A 17921-nucleotide genomic window follows, 5' to 3' on the forward strand; every position below is an offset into this window, starting at 1 on the left:
AGTGGCTCAGTCACTGTAATCGTACGTGTGTGAGAACCTAGAAGATAAAGGTGTTCATGCACCGGGATGGATTTTGTGCGCACTATCAAATTTGCATCCTGGCAGCACCAATGTCCTTACTGTGAGCTAAACATCTATAAAGGCCCACCATCTCATGATATAGAGTGATTTATTTCTACTTTCGCCAAATATTCACTCAGTAAAATCAACATTTATAAAGATATTACAGAGGCAGTGCCTGATATGTAGAGCTGAACAGTGGCTTTTAACTAGAGCAGTGCTATCTGTGTATCCCTGTTCATCTAAGCCAGACTATAATGGTGCATTATTACGCTGTGGTGTGACAATCCAATCTGATGGCAGTAAAAACTCCACCCAGCCACACTGGGAGTGGAAAGATTTCATGCAAACGCCTTCTCTCTTGCTAAATCAGGCAGGGGGAAACGTCACGTTGCACAATGGCTCTGTTGTATTATTAGACCCCTCAGAGGAAGCTGCAATTGTCGGATCAGGCTCCAAAAAAAAGAGTCAAGTAAGTCTGGGAAAATATCAGCTTCCTGTCCATGACTTCAGGGTTTATCCTGAGTAAGTGTCTGTGTCTGCCTTTTTCTACCTCTCTCACTGCTTCACACACTTTCTGACCCTGTTTCCCCTCCTCTCTCCCCCACACCACCAGTTCTCCCTCCCTCCCTCCACAGTTATTTGGCCAGCTCCTTGTTTACCCAGATCAAACTTGTCAGGGAAAGCCAAGTGAGTTTAAACAAACACACGTGCACAAATGTGTGCACACACGGACACACACCGATCTAAATTAGCTGGCACGAAGCTAAAACTAATCTAAAGACATCACTGCTTAAAAAACCATCTGCACCGGTATCTGATTCTCATAAGCTACACCAGAAATTATCGCCGTAATTTATGCTGACATAAATAAATCATTGGAATCTGCATTTCTGTGTGTGCATGCATGGGAGATGAGTTGCAGAGCAAGGCAGGGAGCCTGAGAGGGAGTGATAGTGAACTGAGAGACAGACAGTATTTCATTTATTATTATTATTACAGGCTCTAATGGCCAGATTTGGTTTCCCAGGAGCTTTTCTTAGCCTCCAATGCTCAGTGGGAGCAAGAGGCTCTCAGAACTGAGAGGGGAGAAAAGGGAGAGAGAATCAGAGAGAGAGAGAGGGAATACCAGGACATCTACTTTAACTTATCTGGTTGGTAGCCAGTCTGCATCTCCCTGGAGCTGTGCACACTGTCTATCTGACCTGAACTGAACTCAGCTGTAACAGTAGTCCCACTGCTGATGATGTGGAGCTAGAAGAGAGAGAGTGTGAAGAGATGTACAGAGAAAACCAGAGCGGGAAGGAGGAGAGAAGGAGGAGGAGAAGAAGGAGAGAAAAACTCCCTGCATGTTCCCTTGTGATGACGCAAAACCCAAGTCAACCCCATGATTTAATTACAGCAAAAAGATGTGATCAAATTCATTTAACTCAACAAGGAAAACTGGGTCTACTGGCAAGAAGTGGTTGATGCAATGAAGGAAAAACTTAGTTTAGATACAAATAAGTTACATTAAATGCTTGATTAATATCATCATCATCAAAATTAATGAATAAACAAGAGCTAATAACTGGCAGCTATAGTCCTCTGCAGGGTAAACAGTGTCAAGAAAGTACAGTAATGGCTTAAGAAGGAAAGTCTTGTGGAAATCTGTGCGTATGTGCAAAGGTACAAAGATCCACTGCAAAATAATAATAATAATCAATCAATCATCATCAATCAATCTTTGTTAGTATAGCGCCAATACATATAAATTATCTCAAGCCATTTTACAAAGAGGGCAAGTCTAGACCGTACTCCCTGATGTGGCTTATTATAATAAAGAGGAGTGCTAATAACCATGAGCCAGCACTAGCAGTATTTAGCCCCAACCAGGCTCATATTGACAGCCCTCTGCCAAAGCTGTGCTGGGGTTGGAAAGGGCTAGCAGGAGGGGTAGGGGGTGTGAGAAAAGCAGGAGGAGGAAAGGGACTAATCTGACACTCTAGAAAGACTGTTTCATAAATCCATTGCATAGGTTTCACATTTATCTGGGAAACCTTCCATATGAAGCATTTGGGAAGGGCAGAACTTTTTTAAAAGTTCTTGGGAGGTGATTGGACAAATGTTCTGTCTGTCACATGATGGGCCAATCAGCATTAAAAGACAAAATGAGGTAGTACACAGCTCCAGTGCTAACCTGAGCTGTACAGGGTAGTGCTGCTGTAGTGTGATAATGGTGGAGTGTGTTGGTGGCTACTGTTCTACTGGGAGACTTGCAATAAACATCATCTCAGCCAAGGGAAGTCTTCAGTGTGGCTCTTTACTCTTGAGAAATGTAGAAATGTAGTTGAGGTCTGATTAGAATGCTGCTTTTCTAGAGCTACATCTGAGCTTATTGCTACAGTGGTTGCAGCCATTGTACACACCCCACATGTAACTACCACAAACTCATGCAAAAGCAGGTCGCCAGAAGAGCCAAAACATCTTTTTAGTCATGAAAAGCTTTCACTGTTGTTCCTAGCTCTCTATTTCATAAAGAAATGTGGCCCAAGTCTGATAAAACTGCAGGATAAAATAGCAACAGCCTAGATAACTGTCACACAGTACAACTTAACCCTGCCTGTAGCTAACACCTCGTTCTTCTTACAAGACAATGATTGGCCAGAACCATTTTCGAGGCCGGCCCAAATGCTGTAGATTAGAGCTTGCAAGATGGATTTGCTTGATGACAGACATGGGGTCTAGCCAATCCACCTGCTTTGCAAGGTTAGAGAGGGACAGGACAAACAACAAAACAACAAATGGAAGGCAAATGGAAGGAAGTTGTGGCAGTAAACTTATCTTCCTATTTTTGGGGGGAAATGGCTATAACCTTTATAAAGAAGATTAGGCTGAGGTTTTTCTCAGGCCTTCAGATTAGGCAATTACAAAGTCATGGATTTAAGCCGGGACTTGATCAACAGACCTGACACTGTGGTGCAATCCCTCATCATATCCGTTATGATAATTTAAATGATAATGGCAGTTTCTTGCTAGGATGTCAGGGAAGTGCATCTGCAATTTTCTGCCAAATTTGTTCCTTTTTCAGTCTGACATGGCTGTTCATCTACAACTCATAAAGGCAGAGTTGCCATTACCAAAGAGTAATATACTTTTTCTCTCTCTTTTTGCTATCTTACAGCACCAACTTCATCCCTTTCATTTTACTTTACCATTTGGTTTATCTACAGTTGTGTCTTGAACATGCAGAGCACTCTGTCCTCTCAGCATCACTGACGTGTGCTGGACTTTCAGTCGAGAGGTAGTGAGGTGTCCCAGACGTAGCCTTGACTGTCGTTTACAATGACACACCACATGGGATAAAATTATAATTTTTCAGTCTGCCTTTTCCTGAAACCCTATTATTGGCTGACTAGGCCATGTTTAAATCCTCCAATATATTACATATCTCCCCAGAAGTCAAATAGCCTCTACAACATTTTTAAACCAATGAAGCCCATCAGCACATGAGAGATTTAACAACCTGTGATAGGTACAAAGAACAGGGAGACAACGGGTGGAAAGCCAATGTGAATGAAATGCAGGAGAAAAATAAACATAGGCGGGAATAGAAGGAGTTAATATCAACAGTTTTGGGTTGGGTATGAAGTAATGGAAGGCCAAGGAGAGAGGAAGCCAGGACTAGGAGAAAAGATATGAAGGAGAGGTAAACAGCAGGTAGGGAAAAAGCAGAGTGGGTGTTCATGAGTACAAGACACAGTGAGGGGAATGATGGAGTTGGCACCAGGGGAGCAAAGGTAAAAGGAGGCGAGTGATGAGTTTGCAGGAAGAGTTCAGCAAAGGCCTTGGATCCAATCAGAAGACTGTTTTTGATTCTGTTTTTTCATTTCAGCCAAAATAATGTTTCAACAGTCACTTGCTCATAGCTTAGCACCAACCTTGGTCTTTGAATGGGTACTCGTTTGGAGGAAAACACTTCTCCGTGGCCTTAGATGAACTATGTGAACGCTCAATGCAGCTGTAGCTCGGGGAACTGAGCATGGAGGGGGATTAGCTAACCTTGTTTCACTCTGCTAAAGCATGAAGAATTACTCAGCCTTATGTAGGTTAAAGCAAGGCAACTGGCTGTTTTAATGTCCTGCTGATATGTAACTCTAAATGTTACCGAACAGAAAGATTTTAGGCCCAGAAATCTGTTAAGAATATTAGTTTTAAGGGATCGTTTTTCCATCCCAGCTTTGACAATATGCTATGGGCCACTGATGGTAAAACAGAGCAAAATTTTGATAGCAAACATCTGAAAGAAATTCCAAGTAAAATTCAGGTCAGTCAGCAATAATACTCAGAAGAAATACATGATGGGATAGGATCACTTTATGGAGTTCAGAAAAATCAAAAAATACCCTGAATATTGCAAAGCTCTTGTAAACCGTCTAAGGTCTCTTTGGTAGCTCTGTTTACAGGAACTGTGTGAAGAGAACACGCAAAAACAAGCTGCATGCCTACACAGTACTGTATGGTCATGGTTCATGGAAGCATGCAAACAAGTGCAGGCACAAGTGTCCCACATGTGAGCAGGAATACGGTAAACATACAAAGTGAAACAAGTAATTCAGAGAAAAATAGACCGAAACGTACTCATCAGTCCCTGAGCCTGAAAACTTCCTGCAAACTTGTAAACACATACATTACTTTTCCTCTAGACAAGAAAGACAAATGTAAGAATTCTCAAAACCACCCAGTCTTAAATACGCATGAAGCCTTCAGCAAATGCATAACACAAGAAAACCTGCATGTATCAGGCTCTACACAGACTCATACATATATGCATAAAGGTTCTCACATGCACACACGTGCAGCATGGCTGTCTGCCTCCCACACGCAGTGTCTGTGACGCAGAGGAAAAGTCATTAGACCCGCACTTCCTCTCCAAACAGAACAGAAAGAAGAAAAGAGCGTCTCACATGAAACACACAGGAAATGTGTGGGTGACTGCCTGTATGCATGTGCATGTGTGTTAGTGAGTTTGTATGTGCACATGTACACTCTTGGTTTCGATGTTCTGCCACCAGGACTGGTGACCAATGTCTCGTAATTGCTAGCCTTTGATGCTCTTATTGAGTAGACATCAGTTTCAATTAAAGCCATTTAAACACACAGCAGAGGGTTGGCTCTGTCAGCAAATGAAGTTGATCTTAACTCCCTGTTTTTAGCTGCAATTATCAAATCAAATCATCTTTATTTATATAGCACTTTACACATAACAAAATTATATTATATTATTATATATATATTATATTATAAAAGTATAACCTTGCAAAGCAGATGGATATGCCCGTTTCCTCATTTTCACTGGCAAATCCATCTTGCAAAGCTCCCATCTGAACCGTTTGGGCCCAGTTAGAAAGTGGCAGGTCCAACCAGCGATGAGGGGCAGTACTCTCAGGCGCAGCTGAATCGTAACATAAGCAAGCAGCAACGAGAGGCAGGTGCAGTTATGTTGGAAGAGCTTAGCGTGGATGCTGCCAAAGTGCCAGTTTTATCAGAACTTGATGATATTTCTTTGTTAAAAGAATAACAAAGAACAGCAGTGAGTTGTTTTCTTTTAAAAAACGACAAGGGTCGTGTACTGACATGTCTTCATGTTACTCCTCAGTAGCTGCGCACGCACACCTCGATAGCGGTTACGTCACGTGTTTTGTTGCTCTGATTGGCCCGTAAAGGTGTGACAGACAGAACATTCATCCAATCACACTCTGAGTTTTTTTCAAATCCTCTGCCCTTTCCCAAATGCTTATTATTGAAGGTTTTCCAGATGGATGTGTGAAATACATTTATCTGGCGTGTCAGGTTAAAAAGTACTCTTTGTAATCATAATTTTTCATTTGTATGATAAAATAATACTTGTCAAAATTTAACTTGAACAATAGCTAATTCCTGTCACTCATACAAAAAAAACAAACAGGATAAGTAAGATACAATATAATACAGATTATGCAACACGATTAAGATTCTATATAGAGAACAAAAAAAATGATACAAATGAAACGAAACAATACAGTATGATACAAAACCATACAATAATATAGCATATAGTAACATACCCTACAATACCATATATAGGATACAATATAATATGAGACGAAACCATACTATTATGATACAATACTATATCATCGTTATGATATGATATGTATGATGCAATAACTACAATATGGGGCATTATGCAATACAGACGACACAATATACAATACAATGCAATATGATATGTTAAGATATGCTGCAATACAATATGTTACAAAAGGATAGGATAGGATAGGATACGATCGGATACGATACGATATGATATGATACGATACGTTAGTTATTCCCAAAGTTGCCTCATTGGTGAGGGGCTTCTCAAGGATAAATAAAAACAAGGTACACCATTGTACTGCCAGCAAATGACAGCATCTTTTTTTAAAACATCCTGGTAAAAGTAGGGCAACCAAAGAAGAAAACACGATTGGTCATATCTTACCCTTGGCTTCACCTGTGCAGTAAGGGGAACCACGGCTACACTGGGACTCATTTTCAGCCCTGGAGTTTCATGGCTCAGATCAGCCCACTTTAGGAAACAACCTTTTACTGAAGACATATAATTGTGTATTATGTATTCATTATAGTAGTATTTAAGTATTTATATTTTTTTAAACAATAAAAGTTACTTTAAGCACTCAGGTACAAATATTCTAGAGCTGGTTTTATCATGTGCAATTATTAACACACTAGGAGAACAGCCAGCCTGAGCCTTGTGTGTTACAGCCAGTAACAATTGCACCAAGCTACTGACACAAAAATCAAGTTTAAAAATTGAACACTTGTTTTCTCAAGTCAATGAAAGCCAGTTTCCACTACCAAAAAGAAAAAAAAAACACATTTTTATCTAATCCTTTTCACTTCTATTATGATGACCTACCACACCACTCAGTCATTTTTAAGGACAAGTTTTATAGTTGAACAAGTCTTTGTAGTTTTAAACGTTTTATACAATCATTTCTAAGTCAAGTTATTTTTATCTACAAAACCCAACATCTTTTTTCTGGGCTCTTTTTATTTATAGCAGGTACTCTAACATTTACACTGACTGAACCCTACCTGCTCTCTCTCATGGCTTCTGCTTGTTAGCAGCAAGCTGATTGAGAGGCTGAAGTGCAGAGGTGTTGTTTTACACTTAGTTCTTGTAACAAAGCTTGTAATAAAAAATAAATTAGCACATAAGACTACATAAGTTTTAAAAGCTTTCCCCTTTTTCAGTCTAAGATTTCACCAACTTGGCTCTAGTTATTATTCATCTTTCTGTCTTGATTGTGACCTTGAGTGTGCTGGGTCAGAGGGATTTACCATTGATATGGTACACACGGAACCAATGCAGCAGAAGTGTTTCCAGACAGACGGATATGGGCGACCCTCCCCAACTGACCAAGTGTAGGGAGAGAGAAAGAGAGAGCGTTTTTTAAGGGGAAACGCAACTGGAAAAATGAGCACTCCTGCCCATGTCCATCCCTCATGAGTGTAGCCTGTTAAATGCCACTGTACACTGGCCCGGTCCACCGGGAATTCTTCCGGTTCTCAAGATTAGCTACTCATGGCCTGGGGGGTACTACAGAAAGAGCCAAACTCCTTCCTTTTGCCACATCTTACCTGCATGAGAAAATAATTTCTGTGTTTATGTGTGCTGTTGTGTATGTAATTTGCAAAACGAGGCCTAGAAAAACTTTATAAACTACCATAATAAGATATGGTATGATAGGGAACAATACAGTGCAGTATGTCACAGTATGAAATGATAAGTCACGATACAATGCAATATGATATAATATGATAAATCTTAAAATAATGTTTTAAATATTTAAAGTAGATTTAGATGTTAGAACGGAAACCTGATACACCTTAATATAATGACAGATGCACATAACACTATGGTAGGCAGTTTTAAATGTGTATGCAGGATCATGATGGATGTGTTTTTAGAGTAAGCAAGAAATTGTAAAATATCTGAGCCCATAAATATCTCCAACTAAGATTTCTGTGTTTCACAAGTTTCATTTCTCCCTACGCTGAGATACAAACAGTTGGAGCTTCTGCTTTCTCAGGCTTCTAATTGTGTAACTAATCATTTGACATATAGGGTGTGTGTGAGTGTGTGTGCCTTCCTACACAGGAGCTTTAATTTTGCATAAGCACCTTGTGTTTGTGGCTGTGTGTGGGTGCATATCTGCGGCCTCAGCGCTGTACTGTATGTCTGTCTCTAAATCAATGCAGCCTATATGTTTGTTGAGTAGGTGTATTTATATTTACACATATGTGCGTTGTTCTTCTCCAAATTGGCCAAGCGACAACTGGAATAAACAAGCCACTGCAGCAGTTGGTGCAAGTAAGTGGAAATAAAAAAAGGAAAATGACACCTTTTTCTTTTTCTTTTTAAAGACAGAGAGGAGAAAAGCAAGACAGAGTCAGAGGGTGAATCCTGGGTTGGAGCATCTGTTAAAGCTTCAGGAAACTCAATCACTTCATTGGCTGAAGGTGGGAGTCTTACCTGTCTGCTCTGAATCATGCCAACATATGGCACAAACACACAAAAACACACTCATACAATATCAGGAAGACAACACAGACAGGTGAAGGACAGATTTCCTGACTTCCACACAAGCACACACGGGTTAATTTGGACGCTGTGTCTCATCTCCGCCTACCTCTGTCATGAACATCTGTCACCTCAGCAGGATCCAAACTGCTAATAAACATGCAAAAGCATGGTTACGTGCACCCACTCACATTCTTTCCCTCCCTCACTCCATCACAACTCCTTCAGTCAAAATAGAGGGCTAAATTTGGCCCAGTCTCCCTGTGTAACTGGTTCAGTATTTTATCACTGTCTGTCTCCACACAGCTGCACCCACAGCCACCCAGCTCCTCATCCTTGGTTTGTTTATTTACCTGCTCTTTAGTCTATTTGTATCACCTTTGGGACACAGAACCATCCATGTTCATACTATAAAATTCATACTGATCCAATAATAAGCTGCATAATGCTGTAAGAGCGCAGACAGATGTTTCCCTTAAGATCGCCTGGAGTATAACTTTCTTCACTGCACAGAGCATACACTTGCTCAGGTGCTGTTTATTGGCACATGAAAAAGGGAAAGGAAAAAAGGGTTTCTGGGTGTAAAGTTCACCTGTGAATACTGGAAATCCCCCGACACAGCACACACTTAAACGTGCAGGTGTTACTAACAGTAATCTTTAACTGTACAGCTTGAGGGTAAACTCTGCTTTGCACTGTTCAAAGGGACAGTGGTAGTGTTGTGAAGTTAAAAATAGTTCACAGAAGTCAAAGTGTCTCTCTGCACCTCGTTGCTCTCCTCTGGTCTCTGGCATTCAATTGATTTATCTGATTTATTTAAACTGTGTTCTAGTGCACCGTGTATTTATTGTAAATGCATGAAAGCCCTGTGTTCTACAACCTCATACAGCACTATTTTAAAAAGTGTTGCAGCCTGAAACTAGTACTTTCTGTTTCAAGGGGATATGGTGGATTGTACGTGGTGAAAGGTCATCATATGGTGTTAAAGTTTCACCACACATACCTAAAATAGTATGAAGCTTAACGCTTCTGCAAGGAGTTTGAAAACAGACTGAAAATAAAAATGTTCCCTTTTTATGTTAGAGAAAAGAAAAAAGTCCATCAGTGTCAAGATTAATCACTTCTATGTTGTTATTTCAATGCCTGTTTCAGCTGTTGGGGAACTCATGAAGTGACTGACACTCTGGTTAAATGGTCTTTTTCAACATTTACGTACCATAGCAAAGATTTACAGTCAGTGACTGATTAACTGTTAAAATAAAGAAGTGTCAGAAAACACTTCTTACACATAGAGAGATTATGCAACACTATGGGACACCATGGGTGATTTAACATAACAAACTTTTTATCATTTCTGTGAACAGGTTCTAAAACTTAAAAACAGTTTGTGGTACTTTAGTAGACCAAGCTCTACTGACCAATTACAGTGCCTACAAAGAGTAACCACCCCCTTGGATGCGTTACCCTTTAATTGATTTTATAAATCAACCATGGTCAATACAATTGGCTTTTATGACAAAAAAAATCTTTAATGCCAAAATGAAAGCAGATCTTTAAAAAAGGTGTCAAAACATGTCATGTAAAAAAAGTGCGTAAATATTCACCCCCTTTAAAGTGACTGATCTTATTCAACAGAGGTCCAGCCATCTGGTGCTATTAGTCTCACAGTTAGTGAAACCTGGATCACCTGAGTGCAGTGAATGTGTCTCAAGTCATCATAGTATAAAGACACCTGTGTCTGGAATGTTCTGTCACTGTTAAATCAGTATTCCTGGCTACCATTACACCATGAAGACAAAAGAACACTCCAAGCAACTCATAGAAAAGGTTATTGAAAAGTATAAGTCAGGGGGTACAAAAAAATTCCAAGGCACTGACTGTGTTCAGTCATCAAGAAATGAAAGGAATAAGGTCCATGTGTAATCTGCCTAGATCAGGCTGTCCACACAAACTGAGTGACCGTGCAAGAATGAGACTAGTGAGAGAGGCCACCAAGACACCTATGAGACCTACCAGCTTTGAGATGGGAGAGACTCTGCATACAAGTGTTGCAAGGGTTCTTTGCCAGTCGTGGCTTTATGGGAGAGTGGCAGAGAGAAAGCCACTGTTGAACAAAAACTCAGATCACACACTGACTACAGATTGCCTAAGAACATGTGGAAGACCCCATGGTCTAGTAAAAGAGAGTTCTTTGGTCTGATAAGACCAAAATGGTGCTTTTTGCCATCAGAAAAGATGCTATGTTTGGAGGACACCAAACACTGTACATCACCACAAACACACCATCCCCACTGTGATGCACATTGGAGGCAGCATCATGCTGTGGGGATGCCAGCCCTGGAAGGCTTGTAAAGGTAGAATGTAAAATGAATGCAGCAAAATACAGGAAAATCCTGGAGGACAATCTTATTCATTCAGCAAGGGAACTAATGACCTGAAGCATACAGCAAAAGCTACACAGAAATGGTTCAAAGACAACAAGGCCAGTGTTCTAGAGTGGCTGTTTCAAAGCCCAGGCCGCAATCCAATAGAGAATTTGCAGCTGGATTTAAAAAGGGCTATTCACGCCCGATCCCAGTGCAACCTGACAGAGCATGAGTAGTTTTCTAAAGAAGGAGGAGTAAAACTTCAGTGTCCAAATGTGAAAGACTGACTGAGACCTATCCACACAGACTCAGTACTGTGATTGCAGCCAAGGGTGCATCTACTAAATACTGACTTGAAGAGGGCAAATATTTCTGCAGTCATTTATTTTACATCACATATTTTTATTTAACTGACATTACTTTGTAGAAATCTGTTCTCATTTTTATATCAAGGGGGTTTTTTGTAATTTTTTGGCCTAATCATATTGACCATGATTGATTTATGAAATCAATCAGAGGGTAAAACATCCAAGGGGGTAAATGCTTCATATAGGCTATGTATGCAGCAGACGGTGATGTCTAAAGGAGAAACACTTTGAACTTCAGACAACAATCTGTAAGGTGCTTTGTCTAAACAGCCCTTCATCATGGAATTTCCTTAAAAAAGGAACAGCTGCTACTCTGAGACATTCTGGACCAAAAAATGACAGGCTGTAAAGGCAAATGCTGCACAGAGAAGGAAATCTTCTCTGAAAAAGATTTAACACAAACCCTTGGCTTCACCAGTGGCCCCTTGGAGACGTCGCTCCAAAATGCATACAGTATATCGTCTAACTGATTGTTTGATTCGTGTTGACTGAAGATAGATTCTGAGATTAAACTTAAACTTGACTTATTTTAAAAGGTTGTTTTCAGTTTGTGAAAACTGTGGTATTTTATCCTCCCACCTCCACAGGTTTATGGTTGTAGGTTAGGTCATATAGGTGGGTTACATCTCAACATTTCCTGCTTCTCACTGTAAACCAACAAACTTCACACAGCTGGGGTGACACTTTCACTTTGTGATTCTACAAAACCGTTGCTAAATGTCAGCTTGGGTTTTAGGCATCTGCCATTAGTTTGATTTATTATGTGTGGTAGGGGGATTGCAACAGAGGGGTCTTTAATTTGTGTTGACAAGTTTTATGTCTGCTTCACTGACTGCAATATATTTTACATCTTCGTGTTTGTTTTTTCTCATGTTCTGGTTAAAAATAAAGTAATAAAGATGGGCTTGCATTAAATCAATTCAGTGTAGTTCATTTTGAAGCATCGCTCTAAAACACTGCTAAATTATGTGTATATTCATCATTTTTGTATGTTTTTTATGCATTGAATATTACCATCTAATTACATCATAAATATAGGGAACATGGTAGCTGTAATTTAAAAGGTTATTAGTGTATATTGCCAGTAAAAAACACATTAGCTTAGTGCCTCACCTTGGCAATCCAATTCCCCTGCACACTCCCTTTGTAGAGGTCTGGAGCCGGTGAGGATTCCTCTAGTGTTAATTAAACCGTCTGTCTTGGAGAGAATTAAGGTCGTGATCTCCCAGACCTCAGCACTCCCACACTCCCTGAGAAGAAAAGAGAGAAGAAAAGAGACTTAATGAAGGAATAAAAGGATGAAATGACTTAATGAACCGCCTAACGAGGCCTGCGGCCATTTAATAAGGGCTTATTAAAGCTTAATTAGAGCAATAATCCAGCTTGTTTGGAGTCACTCAGTGTTGACTTGTGGCTGATTGTGTTTTTATGGCATCCAGATAAACAAGGAAGCATTGTCATTCTGAAGGAAGGAAGACAATATCAACAGTGTGTGTGTGCATGTATGGCTGTATGGGTAGCTACTGAGAGAGATTCCAAAAACGATTAGGTAAGAGCCTCAAGTGACCTTGATCACGCAGAGGCCCTGAACTCATCATCTGGTCACACACAGAAGTTTGATTTAGACCCACCATGCAAGACTGCCATATATGAACATTAAGACAGCTAAACCCAACGCAGATCACATGATGAATGTGGACCATTACCATGCTGCTTAGTTGATGTTTAAGTAGCCCCTATTGTAATACAAAATGGTCACTGTCTCAAAAGTAATGAACCACAACTTCATCATAAAGAGCCCCCTTCACAAGTGTGTTAGACTTGTGTTTCTACCCATGTCTGGGTGGCCTATATGTGATGGCTTACATGTAGAGGCCTGTGTGCACAGCTGCTGTTTACTGCATTGGCAGCGCTTATTTTCAATATGAAACCAGTGTAGTCCAGCATTTTCAGTGCTCAGCATCCAGAGCACAAAAACGCTTTAGCATCAGTTGTCTTTTGTCGTCATGTTCTTTGTTGAAAATTGTTCTACTTTTGGAATAGCTCAGCATTCGTCAATGCTTGTGCTTCAGTGGCCAATCAAAAGCTTTGGCAACAGCAATGGTGGAAGAGAAAGCAATCTGACTGGTCTTTTCAAGAGTAAAGTTTACAGGTCTACAAACCCTAAAAAACCCCACTTGATCAATGTTGAGTGAACAAATTAGGAAGTACTGGGTGCACTTTTGATAACGTAACTACATACAAGTTTCTTAAAATATGTTAGGTATATAGCAAGTGAACATAAAGATTTAAGTTGAGCCATTTTCTGGGGACTCAAATAGATGGTGCAATGACTTCAGTTGAGCCAACTGGAATATATATTTCAATAGGACATTTTTTTTTTTTGTCAACTCAACATTTTTAGCTATGAGCGAGTTATGTCATCTAAATGGCAACATGAAGTATTAAGTTGGGCCCCTCAATTCAAAAAAGCTGTGAAACTTATTAGTAAAGTATTTCATATCAGGCCCTTATATTTGTTTTTACAGTGCAGCTGTTTTGTGGTGATGTTTCCTTAAATAAAGGAATATGATACGCACCTGTAGCCATTAGGAAAAACAACACTGATACTGTAAAGGGAAAAAGAAGTCAGCTTTTGTAGCCTGGAAACAATAAGCATTAGAGGCACTCTGAAGCTGAGGTTGTGGGTGCAACCAGCGACAAAGTAAAGCAGCTATGGACATGAGATCTACATGCAGCAGGTTATTCATTCACATTGAGTGCTTTTTTACTGCTTCATAGCAACTGGCAATCTCTGGTATTAAAAAATGAAGCCAGTGGGAAAGCACTAAATAGTGCAGTTCTTTGACAGTCCACTTGGGGTTGGCTGTAAACCAAAGACTCCCCATAAGGTCCCATGTAAGCATGTTCATTTTTAAAGCATGAATTTACAGAGTGGAACAAAAAGGATTTCAGGCCCTTAAACTAATCTATTTTTTGTACAACACAGTAAAAACTGAAGTGTTAATTTCTCAGAGTTACGTTGATTTAACTCCCTAAGTGTAATTTTAACTCCACCCTGAGTTAAGTGGTCCTCAGTGTTGGAGTTGTTTGACAGTGTTGATCCCATTAACTCTGCAGAGAGTCAATTGATGTAAGCCTCGCCTACTTTCATTTTAAAATTTGAATAATTTTCCCATGATGCCCTCATGCAGAATGTTTATGTGTGTTTTAGATGTTTTGAATTGTGTTTGGATATGTTTAGATTATGCCTATTGTACAGTAATCATTGCTTGGAGTCCTTTGTTCATGTTTCTGGTGGATTGTTGAAGATTTTTAAGTTTTTAAACTTTCCACCATGAGTGAAATTGTTTACTGAGTAAGTGACTTTTTGCCTGTGGCAGCGAAGTGTAGTATGTGTGTAAAGCAACAGGGGCTGCATGAGTGAGCAAAGTGTGCCTATCACTTACCATAAGTCTCACTTATGTTATAACCTTGTTAAATTGCCTGAGTATTACACTTGAGCGATTGATTATGTTATTAATCAATCTGCTGAAACACATCAGAAAAGATTGATCTTACTATGGTGTTAAAAAAAAAAAAAACACCTTCATGTGTTCAAAAGTAACACTTAAATGCTACGATGTATCACTATTGGAGAACTATATAAACTCAGCTTAGGTGTTAAATTTAACACTATGGGAGTTGAATTACCACTGACATAGAGCTGATTTGTTATTACAGAAGAATAGATAACCAACACAACTTTGAGTAATTTTTTACACTCTTCAGAGTTGACTAACATGTAGTGTTAAGTTTTTTTAACACTGTACAGTGTTAGCCAGTGTTAATCTTTTACTCAATTTTGAGTTAATTTCACTCTGAAATTTTAACACTGTGGAAAGAGTTAATTTAACACCAATTCTGATAAGGACCAAACACACTTGGATACAGTGTTAAATTTAACTCTTTAAGTGTTGATTTAACACTGCAAAATTTGCTGTTTTAAACATACTAACCCTCAACATTGTCATCCATGACAAGAAGATACACATGACAATAAGATGCACAGGTAACAAAAGTTTTTGTAAATATGTAAATATTTTGAAGATTTGTTTTTTGTCTCAGAGTGATTTCCTTTTCACTCTTTAGTCCCAAAGAGATGGGAGAACAAAACATTCTTCATTGTATAATATGTGTCCCACATAAAAAAATTCTGTTTTAATTTTATTTAGTTTTTTAATTAGTCTTTATATTCCTATTTTTTATATTCAAGAGGCATTACTGCAGCACACATTCATAAAGCCCAAGTTATCCTGAAAAAGGATGTCCAAATCTTGACTGCGCACCACAGGGCTAATATTTGACAAGCTTTTTAAGAAAACAAGTCCAGGTGAGATGAAATAGTTCAAACATAGCTTAAGGCTTAGAGGGATGGACAAAAATAGCATAAATTTACATAATAACAGACAGGACTGAGTTGAATTAATGGACAGAGGGCTGGTTGTAGTAGAATACTGGGGGCTAAACAAAACTCAAACTCTTTGACTGTTTCTAGACTGATCAAAAGTTAGGTGGAGATGGCATTTCCAATATGGCGGCAACGATTGTTGGTCTTCAAAATTCCAGTTAAGAAACCGACAGGTGATGTAGCGGTGACTATGTTCATGTTTATACAGTATGTAGTTTTAACTGCTTGCCTAAGTATGTAGTTATCATTTCCTGTTATTGAGCTTGTACCTTGTTAAATGTGTTAGTGATATAGACTTAGACTTAGACTTAATTTGTCATTCACATTTACACCAAACAGTGCACTTCTAAATTAAATTTCATTGCTTGGCTTCGGATAGTGCAGAGATAAAAATGGCAGCAATGTACATAATAAATGAGAAATCAAAAATAAAAATATGGCAAAATATGATCGTAAATACTGTATAAAAGTATGTATAAATATATTTAAATATTTATTTACATATATTGCACCATGTAGTTTTGTGTACATTCTTATCTGGGCTCCTCATGAAGCAACCTAAGGGGGCAGATTGAGAAGATATGAGAGGGTGAAGTTATCAGAAATAGTCACCATTACAGAGGGCTTATCCTCCTGCATGCTAATCCTGGGACCCTCCTCATTACCAAGTGTCTTGAATTTAGAGATTGTGACTGGATTGGATTGGAAATGTGTGAAACAGCGAGTCAGAAAATTCCAGGACCAAACTGCCTTAAACCATATAGAAATTTTCCAAGCGTTCATGTGTGGAAGTGGCTTGTGATCCTTTCACATCACATCCAATTAGGCTGAAGGCTTGAGCTCTATCTAAACAGGGAAAACTGTATACATCCTGGCATTTTCTTTACTTTCTGCTTAGGGTCTCATTAGTTTACAGACTGACTACATAACCCTGAGACCAAGACATCATATTTATGCATCTGAAACCAGGAAGTCCCTTTATGAACCAAATGAGTCAAGTGTTTGGTATAACCCTGCTGATTCATCCAGCATGACTTTTTTCCTCCTCACTTCAAACACATTCATTCCTCTATAGACACGAGCCTGACTCACGTGAGTCACAGACCAAGCTATATGGTATACAGAGCACATGGGTTTTATGATTTTTTTTTATTATTCGGATGGTGATGTCATCACCCCACAGAGGCCTGAGTCAATCTCCCAGCATGCTGTATCTACCTGTTTGTGAATCCCAAACTGCTCTCATTACTAACACGCTCTCCTCTTTCTCTCTTGAGTCATTCATTTTAAATCAGTGAATCAGATTGTTAAAGCCCACAGGCCCCATGTACGTTGGATGTTGGAATACTCAGAGGTCCCAGCAATGAAGTGAGTTACTCAGCCTACTTCCTATGAGAACCCACAGATGACCCATCTCATGAGCTGAACATAGTGAATGCTTATAAAATGTTGATTCAAATCGATTACATAATAAATGTGGTCACCCCATATGGGGCTTTTTGTGCTGACTGAGAGGTAGAACACACAGACAGGAAGGTCTTCATATGTTTCAAAGTTGTCTCAATTGTATTAAAAAATAGGCCTGTCACTATAATTTCAATGGATAAATCCACAGGGAACTGCAACAGCTTTGTAAACTTGATGAAAACACATGCCAAACATTTCATGGGATGTTAATTTTGATTTTATTCATCCAAGAGATCATCACCATCTGGGATCCATTAATAAGTGGACAATCTGCCCTCCATCTCTCCTCCTCCCATGTCTGTCTGCCTCTACTAAAAATCAAAAACACACATACAGACATTTGCTGAGGTATGTCCACATTATTAATACAGCTATTGATTGTGATCTTTCCTGTTTAATAAGAATCTACTCTTGTGTTTGTTTTGAGAGCTTGTGAAATGGTCAGAATGGAGGAACAGGGGAAGCAACTCAATTTTTAACCCATCTCTTAATCAGAGGCGTAACAGAGCTCATTCAAAATGTGAAAGAAATAACCAACAAGAGAAAAGTAAAGAAGCAAATCTTCCTGTCTACACAAGTTGGCACAAAGTCCCCATATTATT

The 17921-nt window shown here is 39.2% G+C and overlaps 1 protein-coding gene across 4 annotated transcripts in view; it reads right to left on the reverse strand.

The window, feature by feature from the left end:
• The window catches only part of LOC121513959, a 176462-nt gene that overhangs the window by 54117 nt on the left and 104424 nt on the right, over nt 1-17921 (reverse strand). The window contains exon 3 of one of the 4 annotated variants that reach the window (XR_005992238.1): nt 12516-12652. The exons of the other annotated variants lie outside the window; for them this stretch is intronic. The gene's annotated coding sequence lies outside the window, so the exon portion shown is untranslated. The remainder of the gene's footprint in view (nt 1-12515; nt 12653-17921) is intronic. 4 annotated transcript variants of the gene reach the window in all.

The sequence above is a fragment of the Cheilinus undulatus genome, linkage group 8, assembly GCF_018320785.1.
Source record: "Cheilinus undulatus linkage group 8, ASM1832078v1, whole genome shotgun sequence".
Taxonomy (NCBI): Eukaryota; Metazoa; Chordata; class Actinopteri; order Labriformes; family Labridae; genus Cheilinus; species Cheilinus undulatus.